General features: G+C 38.4%; 1 protein-coding gene across 1 annotated transcript in view; it reads right to left on the bottom strand.

The window, feature by feature from the left end:
* The window catches only part of LOC107691061 (PR domain zinc finger protein 16-like), a 132,349-nt gene that overhangs the window by 83,533 nt on the left and 29,817 nt on the right, over window positions 1-18,999 (bottom strand). The window lies entirely within an intron of this gene.

Raw genomic sequence — 18,999 nt, 5'->3', positions numbered from 1 at the left:
TGACTGATGGGAGCATAAATGTATAAATTTAAGGTGTGGAATTAGAGGCCTTCAGGGATATTTATCTAGAGCAGGTTTTTGAGAAAGCACCCAGTGTCGCTCATATGAGAAGCCAGCTTGTTCCTGGTTTGGAGATAATGGGAACTCATATGAATCTCAGTTGCTCATTCAGAGCAGAACAGCAAGAGGCTGTGCTCTGGGACTATTGGGCCGTTTTACACTGATCTGCAGTGCCCACGCGTTTCCTGTCTCATCCTCTGAATGGAGCGTGTGTGAGCATGTGCAAAGGTTCTGCGGGATGCTAATGTTGTGTTGGATTGAGCCTGACACACACACACACACACACACACACAAGCACTGAATCAAAATGATTCAATGGGGTGAGACATATTTTTAATAGGAGTAGACAGAGGCTGACAAGGACTGTTGTCTAGATTACAGTTGTATCACCTTCTCATGCTTTTTTTTTTCTTTAAAAGTGTGATACTTTTGATTTAATATCTATATGTAATGGTTAAAAAAAATAGCTTATAATGTGCCACAACACAGGGATTTCCAAAAATAAAGTCCTGTCGTGACAACTCATGGAGAGTTTAGCATGGCAATGTCAATGTGTTTGGTCTTGGCGGAATAGATCTGCTATGCTGCTGCTGCTGCAGAGCAAGTACCGAGACTTGCTACTGCCAGTACATCCATGACATGCTGCTGTGAGGTTGTAAGAAATACTGCTGCTGCACATATAACATATATGAGACAACCCCATATAAACATACATGAATCACCTCGTAGTAGATCTATACAGGTGGAGCCGGGGAAGGTGGAGGGGTTCTGAAGCACGCTGCCACTGCTACAGCAAACAAAAGCCAGGTATTTGAATGTTGAGCAGCAAGCTCATTGGCTGCTGATGCAAAAATAAGTAATCAGCTGCAGCATGAGTAATGATGTCATTATGTCAGATTGAGTTAGATTGAGTTGGCCTGCCTAGAGTTTCATGACAGAACTTTGTATTTTTCTACAGCTATTCTTCACATCAACAAAAAGTTGACATTCATACATTACATATATAATTTCAAAATAATTAATAATGCCTTTTTCTTAATGAAGATGATTTATTTTTATTATTAATATTATTGATTTTATTTATTTATTTTTGGCCTGGACAGTCTAAATTTCTTCCTATATTAACACAAATGCACATTTACATTCAATATATATTTTAGATTTTAGCTGAAATGTCACAAAATTGAAAACTGAAACTGAAAACAAATAAATAAACACATAAATAAATAAATCTACTCAGGAGGTGAACTCTGCAATTACATTTTTTTTGTGTGTAATAGGGTATAACTTGCATTGCCATCTCTGTTACCAAAATTATATATAGTTAAAATAAATAAATAAATACATAAATAATCTCATTCTAAAAAAAAACAGCTTCAAGGGCGATGACCTTAAACACAATGCTGGCAATAGCAAAATAAACTGTCCAACTGTCAACCATGTTACTCTCAATCTGATTCTTTTTTGAACACAGAAAGACCATATAATACAGCATACGTCTTGATTTTGCACGTTCCAGCTGTAATTAGCCACGTGAATGAGGTGAATGTGATTGCAAAGGTGAGAGAGTGAGTCACTGAGGGGGGAAAAGCAAACAGAATAAGTGACTCTTTTACAGAATCCCCTCTACAGAACACACACACACACACACAAAAACACATAGTACAGACACACAAGTGTGTGTAGTATAATTACTTGGCAGTTTACTGCCAGACCAATGCTCTACATTTGCTCTGGGAAGCGGATGAGAGAGTTTTTCCTTTTAGAGTTCTATGGTGTTAAAAATGTAGAATTCCGTGGAAATTAATAATGTAACTAAAAAAACAGAGCCAAAAGTTGTGAATTTGCTGGTGGGGTGATGAGAATGTGTGAAACAGTCTAACAGATTTGGCCCAGCACCTCTGTTTAGATTATAAAACACTACTACAGTCTGCACCGCCTTTATCAGGGTTTGATTGACAGCTCTGCAGACTGCCCAAAAACTGTGGTTCTCTAAATTAGGCTGTCAATGTATCCAAGCCGCCCGAGTGGAAGCAATTACATCACAAATACTCAAACAAGTCTACTTAAACTACTTACATCCATAATTCAATCCTGCAGCTATGTCAGAGCAGCACGTATCCAAAACAACCTTACCCTTCTGCTATGTTCACATGACACATTTTAAACAAGAACCCCAACCCAGTATCTACATATTCCTCATTTATTTATTATGTTTTTTTTGTTTTTTTTCCTCATTCATGTCTTTCATTTTCTGCACCGCAGCATGTGAAAGCAATAAACTCACTTATATGCACGGGCACATACCAGTGTGTGCAATCACATGAATTCATCAGCCCACGCTAAACACACACACAAACACACACACACATGCAGACCTATAAGTGTGTGAAGTATAATTACTTGGCAGTTCGCTGTTAGACCAATGGTGTACATTTGCTCTAAGGAAGCAGGTGAGAGAGTTTTTCCTTTTAAAGTCCTAAGGTTTTAAAAATGAAGAGTTCTGAGGAAATTAATAATGTAACTAAAAAAAAATAAAAAATAGATCCAAAAGTTGTGAATTTGCTGGTGGGGTGATGAGAATGTGTGAAATAGTGTGACATATTCAGCACAACAGCTCGGTTTAGATCACACACACACAAAAACACATAGTACAGACACACAAGTGTGTGTAGTATAATTACTTGGCAGTTTACTGCCAGACCAATGCTCTACATTTGCTCTGGGAAGCGGATGAGAGAGTTTTTCCTTTTAGAGTTCTATGGTGTTAAAAATGTAGAATTCCGTGGAAATTAATAATGTAACTAAAAAAACAGAGCCAAAAGTTGTGAATTTGCTGGTGGGGTGATGAGAATGTGTGAAACAGTCTAACAGATTTGGCCCAGCACCTCTGTTTAGATTATAAAACACTACCAGGTGCTCCCAGGTCATTGGTTTCATGCCAAACATAAATATATGTATCAAATTGTGCACAACAAACCCAAAACTATGTCATACACACACTACACGCACTGATGACAATTAGGAAAACAGGAAACAGCCTGATAGGAATACTGAGAATTTGATAACTAACTAAATAAATAAATAAATAAATAAATAAATAAATAAATGTAATTTAATTTAATTTAATTTAATTTAATTTAATTTAAATAATAGGGGAAAGAAAAAAGAAAAACAAAAGACCAAACTATCTGAAATTAGCTAAATCTGACAAAACCCTCCTTTATGGGACATCTGAGAAAATCATTATCAGCAAAATATAAATATAAATAAATGAACACATACATGCATACATACATAAATAAATAAATAAATATTTAGCTAATAACATCCTCATCATACACACACACATTTTCTTAGCTATCTAAGTGAGGACATTACATAGAGTTCTATTTTTTTATAAACACAAAAAAAATAAGGGGGGGAGGGCTTCTGTTAATACTAGGGTTATACATTAGGTTAGTCTGAAGTCCTTTTTATTAGTTTTATAATCTATAGTATATAGTGTCTATAGTGTGTCATAAATGAAAAAGCTCGATGTGTGTGTGTGTGTGTGTGTGTGTGTGGTGTGTGTGTGTCTGTGTGTGTGTGATTATCTACATATGCTTCGGCACTCAGCCATATAAATGACTTACAGTCATGTGCACGTGTGTGTGTGCGTCAAGCAAATAAATAATGTATTAATTAGAAGGCTGGAAAAAATTATTTGCCACAAGAGTTGGTGTGATTTATGACACGTCAGAATCATTTTAACTTTTCTCCTTTTTTTCTTCTCATTCTTTGGCGACAGGACAATTTGTGCCACAGATAGAGAGGCATGAGAGTGAGAACGCTTTTCCCAAACAGACGTAAAACGCACAATTGAAGCTCTCACGAGCTTCTCGAAACGTTTGCTTACACAAGTTTGTCAAGGTTTCTTATGTAAATGAAAAACGCCGTGAAGCTCTAGTGATTAGCGTGTCACGCTGACAGTGTCCAAAAACAGAGGCACTATGCTGGAGAACTGTAAAAATAAATACGAGCAGGCCGTGCTTGATGAAAGCGCAGCCACCTGTGCGCTGATTCAATGCAAGTGTCTGAAGCAAATTAGCACCAGGGAGTAAGTGTGTGTTATTATTACCATTAAAGCCCACCTTTGTTAGCAAGCACCATCAGGACGTCTTCTTCTCAACTTCAGCCCTGTTTATATTGACACACAGACTGAACAAAAGAAAACAAGCTCGCTGCACACATTCTAGCAACATTTTCCAGCACAGCTGCCCTAATAGACATACGACAGACAAAGAAAACAGTGCTTCGCCTCACAGGCTGGATTTTCCTGCGCTTAGCACGACACCCAACGCACCAAAGACAGCCTCGATCACGCCTACAACAATGCATCGTTGTCAAACGCTAATTGGACTTTGCTCTAATTGCAATTAGAGAAGATCGGTAAACCTTGGCGAGCCGATGAAGCAGTTTGTCTCCCAGCTTGACGTTGGGGGTATGAAGTAAAGCAAGCACATTTTAAGAGCTTTGCAGTGGGAAAATTTCAGAGAGCGTTGCCAAAAATAATTCCCCTTAAGTCTGGATAATGTGAGGCAATATAGCAGCGCGGCCAATAGATGGTTATGGATGTCAAAAGCCGCAAGTTTCCAAAAAGAACCAGCAGAGACCAACCTCAAGGCCTTTTGAACCGAGTGAGTGACATCCTGTTGGCTCAGTCGACCACACTAAGAAAGCCACAAAGTTAAAGTTTTGCCTCGCAGTTATTGAGAGTTCTCTCGTTTTGGTGAGCGTGGGGAGTTTAGATATGTAAATGTGTGATTGTTATTGGTCTTGTCAATTAATGCGGAAAAGCGGCCGTCACTCAGTTTGCGGCGGATGAAAACCTGAATTCGAGATTTGACTGCAGAAGACGAGAGAGGTTGAAGAAACTGGGTTTATTTTGCATTCTGGACCTCATTGTTCCAGTCTGAAGCAGAACAAAACCATGATGTCAAACACAATAAAGCAGATTAATTACTGCGATCACACATGCATATCTAAACCACTCTGTTAAAGGCTGTCTAATCTCCTAAATGCAACCCAGGCTCACTGGAGAAACTTTTTCTGCAATATGATGTTATGTTGCTCCTTGCAATTTACACGGCATTTTCAAATTGAACTGTCCAGTGAGTGGCGCTAAAATCATTCAATTTTTCCAAAACAGATGAACATGAATCTGACAATGTCCTATTACGTTAGTTGTTGAACATATCATGACAGTCCAGAAATATATGTTCAGTGAGTGGTGCTAAAATGTTAATGCTCTACCGAGTTTGAAAATAACATACCACCAACACTGAACCCTACACTGTAAAAAAAAAATCAGTAGAATTTACGGCAAAAAAAAAAAACGCTGTGCTTGCCAGAATTTTACTGTAAGAAATACGGTAGCAACGTTTTAGGTTTTACGGTTTTAACTTAAATTTACAGTTAAATACCGTAATTTCATTAACTGATATAATGTTAATATACCAACCTATTGAAGTACTGAAATCTGTTTTGTACCTTTGTAATACACTGATAACCACCAAATGCAGGTGGTGATGAGAAAGTCACATGATGAACCAAAGCCCATCACAATCAGCTTTTAAATAACAACATATATAGAAGGTGCACAGTGTGATTCACACAAACACTAAACACAATCATGGTAACACACATGAAATTAAAATAATGTAATAAACATTCATTTAACAACATTAGGTGTAACACACAACCCTAATATACAAAATTGATAAGAAAAAACTATTTCAACAAAAAAACATCAAATTTGAAATGTAACGCAGGGAATTCTGGGAATGTCAATTTACGGTTATTCACTGTAAATTATACAGTCTTTTTCACTTCCAAAAACGGTATACTACCGTAAAAGTAATGTCCAATACATGTAATGTCATATACAGTTTTTCACCGTATATAGTAGGGGAATTTACCGTTAACCATTTAACAGGTTTTTACTGTAGCATTTTTACAGTCTTTTACCATTAAATTCACAGTCATATTTTACAGTGTAGCCTAAACCTAACCAATAGTGTTAGGAAAAGAAAATGTAAAATAAAATACCTTTGCCATGCTGTTTTAGCTTGCTTCTACAAGTCTTTGAGCTCTTTTGACTCGTTCCAGAGCACTCTGCATTGCAAGTGCTATGCTGTACCAGGTGTGCTACCAAGCAAGTTTACTACGACAGAAAAGTCATACATAGGGAGCTGGTTATGTGACACACACATAAAAATGTATTAGTTTGCATATCATAAAACTATGGTAAAAGGTCATTACATAGCAGTGTGGAAGGAACTGCACAAAATAAGTCTTTATTAATCAATAATCTGCCCTGTTATCATAATATGTGTAGGAATAAAAGTCGTTGGCGTTTTACTGCCACTAGTGTTCATTTCAGCTGGAAACTGCAGTGAAATGTAGATATAGATACATTTTTGGACCACAACCCTACATAGAACAAGCAGTTTGGAGAATGTATGGATGGACTGATAGTATGTTTTTGGAGGTTTTTTTTTTTGCAAAAAAACAAAAATAAAAAATTAGGTACAGGCATGTTTTTCCAATGAGCCTGTTTCCTAAATGTTTCCCAAAAATGCAAAGCTCTAAGGTTGTGAAGTGGTTGTAACGACTTGTGCTCCGTCGGTTGCATGTGAATCAAAGCATGGCATAAGATTGCATGTCAGTTAGCATTTAACTTTAACAAAACAGACTGGGCCAAACGTTATTCTGGGCCTTAACCAAAATATATCCGCATGGGTCTATGCTTTCACTACACGAACCATTTTTCATCAAGGAGTTGTCATCGAAAAACTCCAAAGAAATAAAAACACTTGGGCTGTAAATACCAGGAAGTCAGCGACAATCTGATAAACCATATATCACGGGTTTAACAAGCTCATGGCTTGCAGATTTTTGTTGTTGTTGGCCAAGGCAAACATTAAGAGTGCACTGATAGTGAACGCTCCACCGTGGGTAATTAAAAATAATCGCTCCCAGCTTAGCATTGTTTGATTCTCTATTATACTCTTATCAACATCTCCTGTCCTGTCAGTGCATGTGAGAAAGACATGGCGGGCAGTGAAACGGATGACTAAAGGAATGTCAAATTCCCATTGTGTGAGCACAAAGGTGAGAAGGGAGAGAGCCACAGAAAGTGAGTTTGTTTAACACTTATCACACGGCTAGAGCTAACAGAAAAGCTGGCGTTTGGGTCGGGATGCGGTGGGTGTGGAGGGAGATAGAGGGCGAAACACAACGAACAAACACTCGAGACTTTTGTGTGGAAGGTCACAGTAACCTTTCATGAGCGATATGTATGCTTTTCGCACTGTGTGACTGCTGTTTGTCCAGCCTGATATCATGTGAGATGTGTTTCAGTTAACTTTGAAGAAGCTGTACATTGTGTGATACGACAGAAATAACTGAAGAACAAGGAACAACCAGTGAGATAAGAGCTTTTGAATCATGTATCTGATGCAACAACAATCCCTATAGGCCCTTACTGCATAGGACATTTATTTTTCTCTCTTAAGGTAATAGAAAATAGACAGAACAAGTTATAGAAACAGAAGTCTGCTCAGAAATGGAAATCCAGATACAATAATGGTGATCTAAAGTCATGTGTCACTCTTGTTGTTTTTGTATTGAATGGTTATATCTACAGTTATTTTTTATTTATCCTGTTATTAAAATGATAATATCCAAATATTAATACATTCAAATAATTTACAAGTTTACAAGTCATTTTTAGAGGAGGGGGTGATCCTATTTCCATTTCAGTGATTGTTTTTTGTGTTTTTTTTCCTGACATGTTGGTGTTATTTCACTTGGATGTTATATATATATATATATATATATCAAACCCTAATGTTTCTCTGAAATGTAATAAAAGGGCCATATTCATGACGACATTATTCATTTACTCCTTCAGTGCAGCTCATATTAATAGAGCGATACAGATAAATGATGGTATGATCAGTAATAATCAAGGAGGAGTAAGGGACACCTCAAACGTCCCACCACTGACTGATTCATCAACAGCCTTCCATTCGGCACAATATCAAGCAACAGCTTTTAGATTCTCAAACACAACTGACATGTATGCGCAAATTTTAGCATAGATTTGCAGCTAGAACATATCTAATTTTATAAATGCTTTTATTTATGTTGTTGCCAGCATAATGATTGACTGTCTGAGAAGCGATACTGCTTCGTCAATACATGCAGAATGTAAAATATTGATGATCTATCATTATTGTGCCGAGTCAGACTGGGCAATGTGCTTTTGGATGAAAGTGCTTCTCTGGTGTCTGTGGAAGATCAATATGGGCTCTTAATTCAAAGCAGGAGTATAAAAATGCATATAGAAACATACTTGCATGATGAGATTATTCATCATGTGCAGTCTGAAGCGAGCCTGAGGGAAATCGCCACATGATGACAGACACAATGAAGGAAAATACCATTCCGTTTACCCCTCTAAAATAAATGCCCTCTAAATATTTGCCACAAATTCATGTTGGAGCATTGATGAAGAAACAAATGAAGTGTTCATCTGAGACGTCTGGGGAAGCACGGTGTGGTTGCATTAGCTCAGCGCTCAGGAGAACAAGTTTTCCAGTCTTCTATTTAAGTTTCACTCTTCCAGAGTTTGACATATGGAAGGAGAAAAAGGAGAGAGGTTAGGAGAAGTCACTCTGACATCCGGACTGCGGCTCTCCAAATATGAATGCGGAGGGCAGGCTGAGCCCTGCCAAACATTAAAGTCAAAAGTCTCTTGTGAGTTGCATAAGTGCATATATATGTGGGTCGAGGGGCACAAACGCCGGCTTTCTTCACTTTGGGGTTGATGCTGGGGTCAGTCCCGTCTGATACCCAGAGAAATGCAAACTAAGTCACTGATGGGATTTCTTTACTAGATAAATTAATGGCTGATCCTGCCTGCTCACGCTACAGCTGATGTCAGAATAAGAGCTGAGCTCACATTTGAATAAGGCAAACACATTTGCTTAAAGGGCAAACTAACTTAAATACTAGCGTTTTACCCATATTTTGAATTGTGCATTGCATTTATGTTGTGTTTTAGAGTTAAAAAAATTGTGAATATAATGTCCTGGCAGAAAATTGCCTTTACTTTTTTTTTTTTTTTTTTTACAGTGTAGGTCCAATTTTTAATAATAATAATAATAATAATAATAATCCTTTGAAATAACGTATTTTTCTTGAAATTAATTATTTTGATCATAAAGCCATTTAGGTGCGGAAAAAATATTAACCAATAATATCACAGCATAACTGGTGTTATTTGAGTATATTATTTTAATGTTGTTATAGTATTTATTAACATTTTGATTATCTTGTATTTGCATATTTCCTGTAAATTCATATTTCATATAAGTTTTAATTTAATATTTATATTTAATTTCATGATTTATATTTAGATATTTATTTATATTTTACTTCATCTTTTTTCAACTATTTTTAAGAAGTTTTAGTGGTGATACTTTAAAATAAGGTTCCATTTGTTAACATTAGTTAACTACATTAGTTAACATAAACTAACAATGAAAAATACTTTTAAAGCCTTTATTAATCTTAGTTAATATTGATTCCACCATTTACTAACACATTATTAAATTTAAAGTTGTATCTATTAATGTGTGTTAATGCACATGAGCTAACATGGATTAATAATGATCAGCTGTCTTTTTATTAACTAATGTCAACAAAGATTAATGAATACTCTTAACAATGTATTGCTCATTGTTAGTTAACGCATTAAATATAGTTAACAAATGGAACCTTATTGTAAAGTGTTACCATTTTAGAATTAGTTTTAGGTAGCATTAACATCACTGAGCTTAACATGTTCCAGTCCCATCCATTTTATTTATTTATTTTTCATAATGATGAAATAAATTCTCGCCCAACGCTATTTCCAATAAAATATTGCCTTTTGTTTTAGGAAACATGTCACATTACAGAAGTTAAATGTGTTGTTTTGTGTTGTCTAAGTATTCTTTTGCATAGTGTTGTTATTGGTGGTGGCATATTAAAAGACAAAGGACAAGAAAAATGATGTTTGAGTGAGAAATGTGGGTGTGGGATCACTAAATCTGTCTCATCATAATCACAGCGAATCATTCCGCCAATCAAAACACAGATTTTATGAGCCAGCCGTTTGTGTCTAAACACACACATGCTAACCACTCTCCATTGCATGCCACATATTTGGACAATCTAATTCATTGCTACCACTGGTGGGTCATATACTATGAAATTCTGCACAGCAAATGGAAACCAAAATTTTTCCAAAGAGACAGTGAATCTTTTTACGACTTTGCAACATGTATTTATGGACATATGATAGAATTATGACAACATGATCATTTTTGGCTGCACTACATTCTCTTGATGAAAACAGGCCAGCTTCAAGATGTGCTGTAAAAGCACGAGGGTGTTGAAGTTGAGTTTGGCATGTCTGTAGCGTGGCGTGATGTGACCTTTCCTTGACATTAAAGTGAGTTGGTAAAGGAAACACACCATGAAGTCTGAAGACTTTTGTGAAGATTTAATGCTTGAGATTCTTAGACAGTTTTGAGGTTCGTAATTTATGGTTGGTTTTCCAAACTTACCAAATTACATTTACATCTGACATCTGAAGAGCTTCTTTAAACCTGCACTCTGTTTCAAAATCTAGTGTGCAGCCTACTTAGTATTTCATGGTATTACAAACATGCTTTAAAAAGGTATACAATAACATTACTGCCTTGTTTCAGTTAAAATTACGTCAACACATAGAGTAACGCTGCATGTTTCTAAGCATTTCAGGGGACCTTTAAGATAAAGAAATTATGAAGAATGTACAATACTTTGGATAAGGATAGTGCATAATTAAGTTTGTATTTTTCCCTTTTTTAATCAAATTAAATTTAGATTATTTTAAAGGTTTTTATTAATTTATAAAATTATTAATTTTAATAATTAATAATTTTATTAAAATAAAATAAAATTAACCCCCCCCCAAGTTGTGTCAATGGACCACTTTCACAAGTGACATTATGTTTTTCATCTATTCTTCTAATTCCAATTATGTGTATCAGTACATATCTCATTTCTCTTTAACTAGAGGACAACTTAAATAAAAAGTGGCACAGCTTAACCCACTCTCCCATTATATAATGAGCAATGTGAATTTTCAGTACCTTGTAATGGCCAATTATGAAAGCACTGAGTTCATGTAATATCTGAATATCTGCTGTGAAAGTCAAAGTTTCATTATTTATAAAAGAACAGCACAATAAACAAAACAAGTCTCAACTCTACAATCAACGATATCAACCCAGGTATCAAGAACTGCTTTTGCCCATCAGTTGGAGCTGAGTGGAAAACAATTACCCCTGATGATAATTGAACCAATGCTTGAATGAGTGAATTCACCAAGAATAACACAACTCTAATAGTTATAATTGCAGGATAAGAATTTGTATCATTTTAGCTCTCCACGCTCAGGCAACACAAAACACGGCTGTGCGCGTCAAATGAGCTGTGGCTAGAGAACCGTTTACCCTCCTGGCTTGAGAGGCGTCCAAATCAGATTAGTCATCGCAATGACCACTAAAAAATTCAAAGAGTGAAATCTAAGGCTGCGGCCAAGAGATACTGTCTGGAGATACAGGGGACGGATCACAAACAAGATATTTCCTCTACCAGTGTAGTTGATGAGGGACAAAGTTCATGTAGGCAGTGGTTTATTCATCCACTGCCAGCGATCCCAGTCGAGTCGAGGGAAACGTTTCAGTCATTTTGGACTGCTAGTTGTGATGGAAAGCCTTAATGTGAAAAAAAAACAAGCACGGCGAACAGTGATATAAAAAACACTGAATGTTTGAATATTTATATCCCATTAACTTCAGCGTTTAAAGACGAAGTGTGTAATTTTTCCAACATTAAACTTATTGACGCAGCAACATTGTCTCAACCAATGGTTTGAGTTTGGGGCAGGACTATCTGTTTGCCAAACCAATGACAGACAAGAACTGAACTATGTTCAGGAAGTCTCTTTGAACAGTCAAAACAACTGCTGTGCAATTCCGTTTGGTGACACTAGTGGCGCAGGTATAACACTCTTTATTTCTATGTACGTTTGAGTCAGATGGTAAATCGACATTGCATGCGTATGGTGTAGGAATCTGAGTTTTGCCGCATTGCCTTCCAAGGTATACATAATATAAGTATAAAAAAGTTGTTTGAACTAAACATTTTTGTCCACTTGAGACGGTATATGAGCTAATGGTCACCAGTGAATATATGACTTTATATAAATGCAACAGTAATAAGAACAGATGTATTAATTTCCCCAGCTTACCAACTCTTGTTTCCCACAAAGACTCTAGTCTATTTATCCTCTTGTTCTAGAGATAGCAACATTTATCACTCTAGCCACCTGTCCCCGAGTCCACCAGATCAACCCATCACCACCACAATAAACGTCAACCAACGATGATTGATGCAGCTAATGAATAAACGTCAACCAGCGATGATTGATGCAGCTAATGAAATTGATTAGTCTGTTCCCGCACATTGCATTCCCATGATTCACAGCGCGCTGTTTACTTTAACCACAAAGATTAGCTGAAAGATGAGACGTTTGAGGCATATCGCGTGATGATGGGAACATCCTTGGACACTCTTTATGGCTGGCCTTGACTCACTCGCCTTTTTTCCCTGTGGAAAAATCAATACGGAAGAGTGCTAAATGACAGCGTTTAGGGATCACTTCAAAAGGCTTGTCAATTGTTTTTTTCCCTAGCAAAGATCAATGCATAGTTATGATCTCTAGTGATAGAAGAGTGTTAAACTTTCATGAAAATACAACTTCAAACACGAGTTCTTCATCCACAAATGTCTTGCTATAATTAGGAATAGTGTTGGTACGGTTTGAATGCTAGATCATTCTGCAATGAAAAAACACTTGACCCTATGCTAGGATAATATGAATCAGCAATAAACTGCTCGTCCTAATCGCTGTTACTTCAAAGAGCACAACTACACCCTAATATGGAGAGGACAACTTTCCTAATCTGACATCTCTAATGAGAGGTGTCGTCTGCCGCCGCCTCTCTGAGCGTGAACTTCGGCTCATCACAAATGACTTTATTAGCCACTAGATAACGCAAAATCAGAGCCCGAGTAAGGTGATTACTAGTTCATCTGTCGGGGCCAAACTCTCAGACGAATAATAAAAAATATCTAAGATGACTTGACACCGTGACCCCCTCCGAGACCATGATTGTCATTTTTCTACAATGGGTGATAGTTGTTGCTACGAACGCCGTCGTCATCTTGACGGCATCCGAGTGGTGGGAATCTCGCCAGCCCCAGATGCCTCTGCTTGACCTATGGTTTATAATGGTCTCATCATCATTTATGCTGAATGATCACTTTATGAGGGTACAAACCGTCTTAACTTCACTGGAACTTTCCATTAGTCATGTAAGTAGAGTAATGAGCAGGGAAATTGTTTGCTAAAGCAACTCCAGCCATTTTTTTTTCTCTCGCTGTTTTTACATCTACACCCACATTGAACCAAAATATCAAAAAAGAGAGAGGAATGAAAGTGAGGGCAATGAAATTGAAAAGGCAACACGTTGCGCATGGCTTGCTTAGCCATGTTGCTTCATGGGCCCTGAGCTTTTATGGATGTAGCCGACGGTGGGATGCTGCGAGCTGGCAGTGCTGAGTGAGAACTCATCCATACCTCACATGAGAAAACACAAATCCAGTCTCACGCTCCCCACGACCTTGAGTTAAGTAACGATGACACACTCCTGTGGCGAGCATTAGACTTTACGGTGTGATTTGTGAAATAACAAGCGAGGAGACCAGGGGAAAATTACAGCAAAGTTCTTCTGCCAAACGAGCAGTGTTAATGTTGGACGGCGTGCGAGCAGGCTAAGGTAGGGCCGGGGGCTGATATGTCAAAGCTTGAGACCCCTCTAATGTGTCATGGTGGCACATAGCTGTTGTTAAGAACGTTATCGCTGTCGACTATCTGGAGATAAGTGGTGTAGTGCTGATGGGAGAGACAGAGGAATCTGCCTCTGCTCAATGCCAGGGCAGGGCGGCACTCGGGGGCTGGGGGAGGGAGGCAGCGGTGTGGCCACTAATGTTGTTTGGGTTTGCATTCAGACAGGAATTCTGGTTTATCGGGGCCTGGGGACCTACCAGAGTAGCCCATCCCCTCAAAGTGTCCATTATAGGAGCGATAGGGCATGAGCTCAGTGTTTCCCATGGAAGTGGCCTCACAATGTTGAGTGACACTGGGTCTCTCTCATTCACTCACATAAATATACACTGTCTTTCTCTCTCTCTCTTGCTATGCTGTTCCTCCTAACTCTCTTTACAAGGATCTGCTCATTGGCAAAAACTTGTACTTTATGAATCCAGATAGCTTCATTAGAGAATATAGCTAGATAGATTTGTTCTCTTCTTCATCATATAGCAATATCTGTATGCTGTGTAGTAGATAAATATGATGCTAATAACGTCACAGCAATGTGACAGAAGTTTAGCTAAACAGCTTAACATTTTGTGTTTTGCAGCAAAATAGTGTGGCAATTGTTTCAGTCGCTTGGTTTCTATTTTTTGGTGTTGCGCTGGTAGTTTTTTATAGTTTTGCTAGCGTATTAGCAGCTTGTAGTGCAGCCTACTTAACTACTTATTTGAATGCTAACCAAGTAAGCTACAGTCTGATTATGAGTAGGCTATAGCTTGTATCTTAACAGGATACAGTGTTAAGTGTGAAAAAAACTTTCTAACTAACTAAAATTACTGATCTCTAATAACTTCAGTACATTTTGCAGCAGTGTGACAGTAGCTTAGCTAGACAACGTAACATTGTATACGTTGTTAAATTATAGTGTGGCAATTGTTTTCAATCGCTTGGTTTAAATTTTTTTGTAGAATTGCACTGGGTAGCATTTCTAGCATATGTTAGCAGTTTGCACTGTAGTTAACAACTACTTTGAATGGTAGCTTACTATTGGCACCAGTGCGACAATAGCTAAGCTAAACAGTGTATCATTTTGTGTATTTCAGCCAAACAGTGAAGCGCCACAGCGCAACAAAATGCTACATCACTGTGTTTAATGTAACATTGTAAACATTTTTTTTTTTTTTTTTTCAGCAGGGTACAATATTTGTTTTTGTAGTAACCATGACCGCCACAAGTGAAGAACAAAACAATATTTTGTCAATTTCTTGGTTCCTGCACTGGGTAGTTTTGCTAGCATATGTTAGCTTGTAGTGTAGTTAGCTACTTTAAAAGGTAGATTGATTGCAGTTTACATACTAAGTTAGTCGGCTACTGATTAGCTTGTAGCTTAACAAGCTACATTTTTATCAGTACTTAATGAATCAGCTCACTGTTCTCAGACCTTGACTGCTAATGCATATGTTTGACCAACTAATTCCTCAAAAACTCTCAGGTCGTATTGAAGCCTGAGGGGAAAAAAAGCACTGTGGACAGCTTACTGTCATTATCATATATGTTGTTGCTGTTGCTGGCAAATTTGATACTGTTATATGCTATTCTTTGTTCTATCCAAGAACAACACTCTGTCCACATGTCTGGCAGCCAAGGCTAAGAAGTCACAGTGATCTCCTGTGCTCTCCAGCCCCCCGAGGAGCTCTGGGACTCTGAGGCAGCTCCAGACAGACAATACGCATGTTGTTACTATATGTTGCTTTTGCACAGAAGAGACTGGTGTTGTGCCCGCTGGCCTGACCCTCTTTAGAGTCACTGGGTGGCTTTTGGGGGTATGTTCAATACTGTGAAACACTGTGAAATGCTGCCTTTCATGGCACTGACATGATGAAGATTAAGACATCAAGGCCTGTCTGCCAGCAGGAAATTCACAATTCTTCTTGGGTTAATTGGAAATCCAAATGTTTTGAGGTGGAAGACAGTGGGCCAATGCAGCACGAGCGACGACAGACTACTTTTTTTTAACATATCCAATGCTTTCAAAATGATCTCTTAAATGCTAAGGTAGAAGCATGGTCAAGAAGATACCTTGAAGCCTTTTAGCTGAACTAGTCCTTATATACTCGCCATCAGTATCAGTAAAAATGCACTCTCACAACCACACACACAAATAATCACATCAGGCCCCATGCTGGCTTGGAGCAACACACTAAAAGCCAATGAATAGCTTAGTTCTCAAGTATACAATGTTGAAACACTACGAATTGATTTCTTCTCCCTTTCTTCTATGTAATTGGCGTTGTCAAGGATTTTTTCATCCCCTTTCGGCCCGTTTTTGAAAATGAATAATGCGACAAGCCCCAGATCCAACTTTTCCGCCATGCTGTTTATTTATCTATTTATCCCCTCGCTTCGTCTTACGACACTTTGCATGAAAAGTGGCCACAGAATAGCGGTGACAGCCATGTCTAATATATCTTTCTGCCAATTTTGGCTTCTTTCCCCTCCTCCGCACTTGATGTCTTTATATTCTCCTGAGAGTGCAGTGGGAATGAAAGGACAAGGCCTAGCCGCTGACCTCCGCGGGGGGAGAGTATTAAAAGACGTCTCCCAAAGAAACCACTTCTCAAGCACCTCTAGCAGAAGCGAATGGCTTTTAATCTCAGATGTTGTTTGTCCAGTTTATGCCGGGCATTCTTAATAGACCTCAGAGGGTTAGTTAAAGAGCGAAAGTTTAGACAGCTTTCATCAAGTCGGTGGAGAAGATTGATTGGCAATGTAATTTACCCCCACCCCAATGTCCAGCCGGTAAGTGCCTTGAGGAACTGTATGTGTGTAAAAGTGAGAGTGCACAGATGAAAAGACTGATTGCTTCTCAGTGTCAGGGACAGAGGTCCATTGGTGAACAGTCGCACAATGTGGCATGTGACCGGCTGGAGTAACAGGGCTGACGGGACCCGGAGGTGGGGGAGGGGGGTCATCAGTCATCCGGGCCGCGCGCTTTTGTGCTGTCTCTCACGTCTGTCATCTTCCTATGCTCGCATTTTGACGTAGACTCGCATAATAACACCAACATGGACTGACGGACCAGTGTGAACTCAGACGCAGCCTTTTAAATTCAGGATCTTGTGTTTCCTGTATCAAACACCGTTCATGAGTGAGTGAGGAGCTAAAGGGCTTATTTTTGATGGACAGGACACTGTGACAGCATGGAGAAATGGCGGGAAGGTAGATGGTGAGAGAGAGAAACTGTCAGGTGTGCTGGCCCAAATTATTTTCCGTTTCGCTCATTAAAACCGCCGACGGTGTCCGTTCAGATCTGTGCACTCTGTTGTCTGTCAAAACTTTCTGCATCAGCATAAAACCTTTCAAAAATGTTTGAGTTTTCTCCCACTAGACATGATTAAATGTTTTTTTTCCCAGGGTGGTAAAAAAAAGTGCTGTCTTTGTATAAAAAGTGGCAGCTCCATCCGGGAGCTACAGCAAAGGTTAATGACAAACAACGGACAATGAACACAGGACAAAGAGTGGCATACACGTCGCCTCTCTCTCTCTCTCTTCCCCCTCTTTTTTCTCATCCTCTCAATAGCTGTTTTTCATTTCTGTAAATGGGTCTTTCTATGAAACGGGTGCCTTTTCCAGTTTGATAAGGAAATTCTTTTTTTTCTTTAAATACATTACATTTTCATCAAAAACATTCCATAAGGCAAATAATATGTTTAAGGGTTCTCATGCTAAATTAATAAATTGTATTCATCTAATTAAGGTAACAGGGACGGTAACAGGGATGGAAGTTTAACAGATTCATTTGATGTCCGATGCTTAAGGTTGTGTAACTACAAAGCAAATGTAATGCGGATATGTATCATTTATTTTCTTTTATCAGTTGTCTAAGATCTACAGTCAAGGTAACATGGTTGAAATTTTGTACAATTGATACAAAAGTTTTTTTTACACATATAATGCACACAAATGGCAATTGTAGACTGACCTAATTGTATTCTTGAAAACGATCGTCTCTTCCCATACACTAGCTGAACTAGATGAACAGAGAGACGGATAGAGAGAGCATTGAGGGGAGCGAACAAGCGAGAGAAAGATGCAGAAATGCCTCCTCTTCTTTCTTTCTCAGTCTCATCCCTTTCATGTCGGAGTCTGGGCCGTTTCTTTGACCATGTGAATCAGAACAATGAGATGTATGAGCGTCTGAGGGGGCAGCACACAGAATACTGGCCTTGTCCTCCAGTTGAAGCTTGACGTTGATTAATGAGAGTGCGGACATGGGCAGAATGTTGAGGAAGGCTCCGGAAGACCTCAGGGGTGTAAAGGGAGGAAGAGGGTATGGGCGGTGACGAAAAACACGGGCTGCCCCAGGAGGGGAGAGGTGAGGGCCCACGGCCTGGACACAACTCACCACTAACAGACAGAAAATACACTTTTACTCACAGACAAATGTCCCTCAAGAGTGAAACGATGAAAGAAGTGAAAGTGAGTAACAACCCTCATGTGAAGAGATTTTGAGCATAAAAGTTAGGTAAAGAAAGTAATTAAACTAAAGGACTATGACTTGAAAGTATTCAATTATGACTAAACTTGCTGGTATAGACGGATACGGTATGGTGACAAACTCTTCCTTCAAAGAACAGAAAGTCTTGAAACTTTTCTACTGTAGATTAATCTTCCAACTCACAGAGACTAAAATCTGATGCCCAATATAACAGTACCTTTGCATCCTCTCCTTTAATTTTCTGAGGCACATCAACACTAGCCTCATTCATAGAGAACAGACACTTTATTTGAGAGGGTCATCATGTTTCCTTCAAGAATATGTTCACACAAAGTCAGTGCTGTTAACTCAAACAGTTGACAAAGTTTCAGAATTACACAAACTGCTACAAGCAAACAACACAGTGAACACACACACA

Source organism: Sinocyclocheilus anshuiensis, unplaced genomic scaffold, assembly GCF_001515605.1.
Source record: "Sinocyclocheilus anshuiensis isolate Anshui unplaced genomic scaffold, SAMN03320099.WGS_v1.1 scaffold158, whole genome shotgun sequence".
NCBI classification, from domain to species: domain Eukaryota; kingdom Metazoa; phylum Chordata; class Actinopteri; order Cypriniformes; family Cyprinidae; genus Sinocyclocheilus; species Sinocyclocheilus anshuiensis.
Note: the sequence above shows the minus strand (reverse complement) of the source record. Positions and strands in the feature narration are given on the sequence as shown.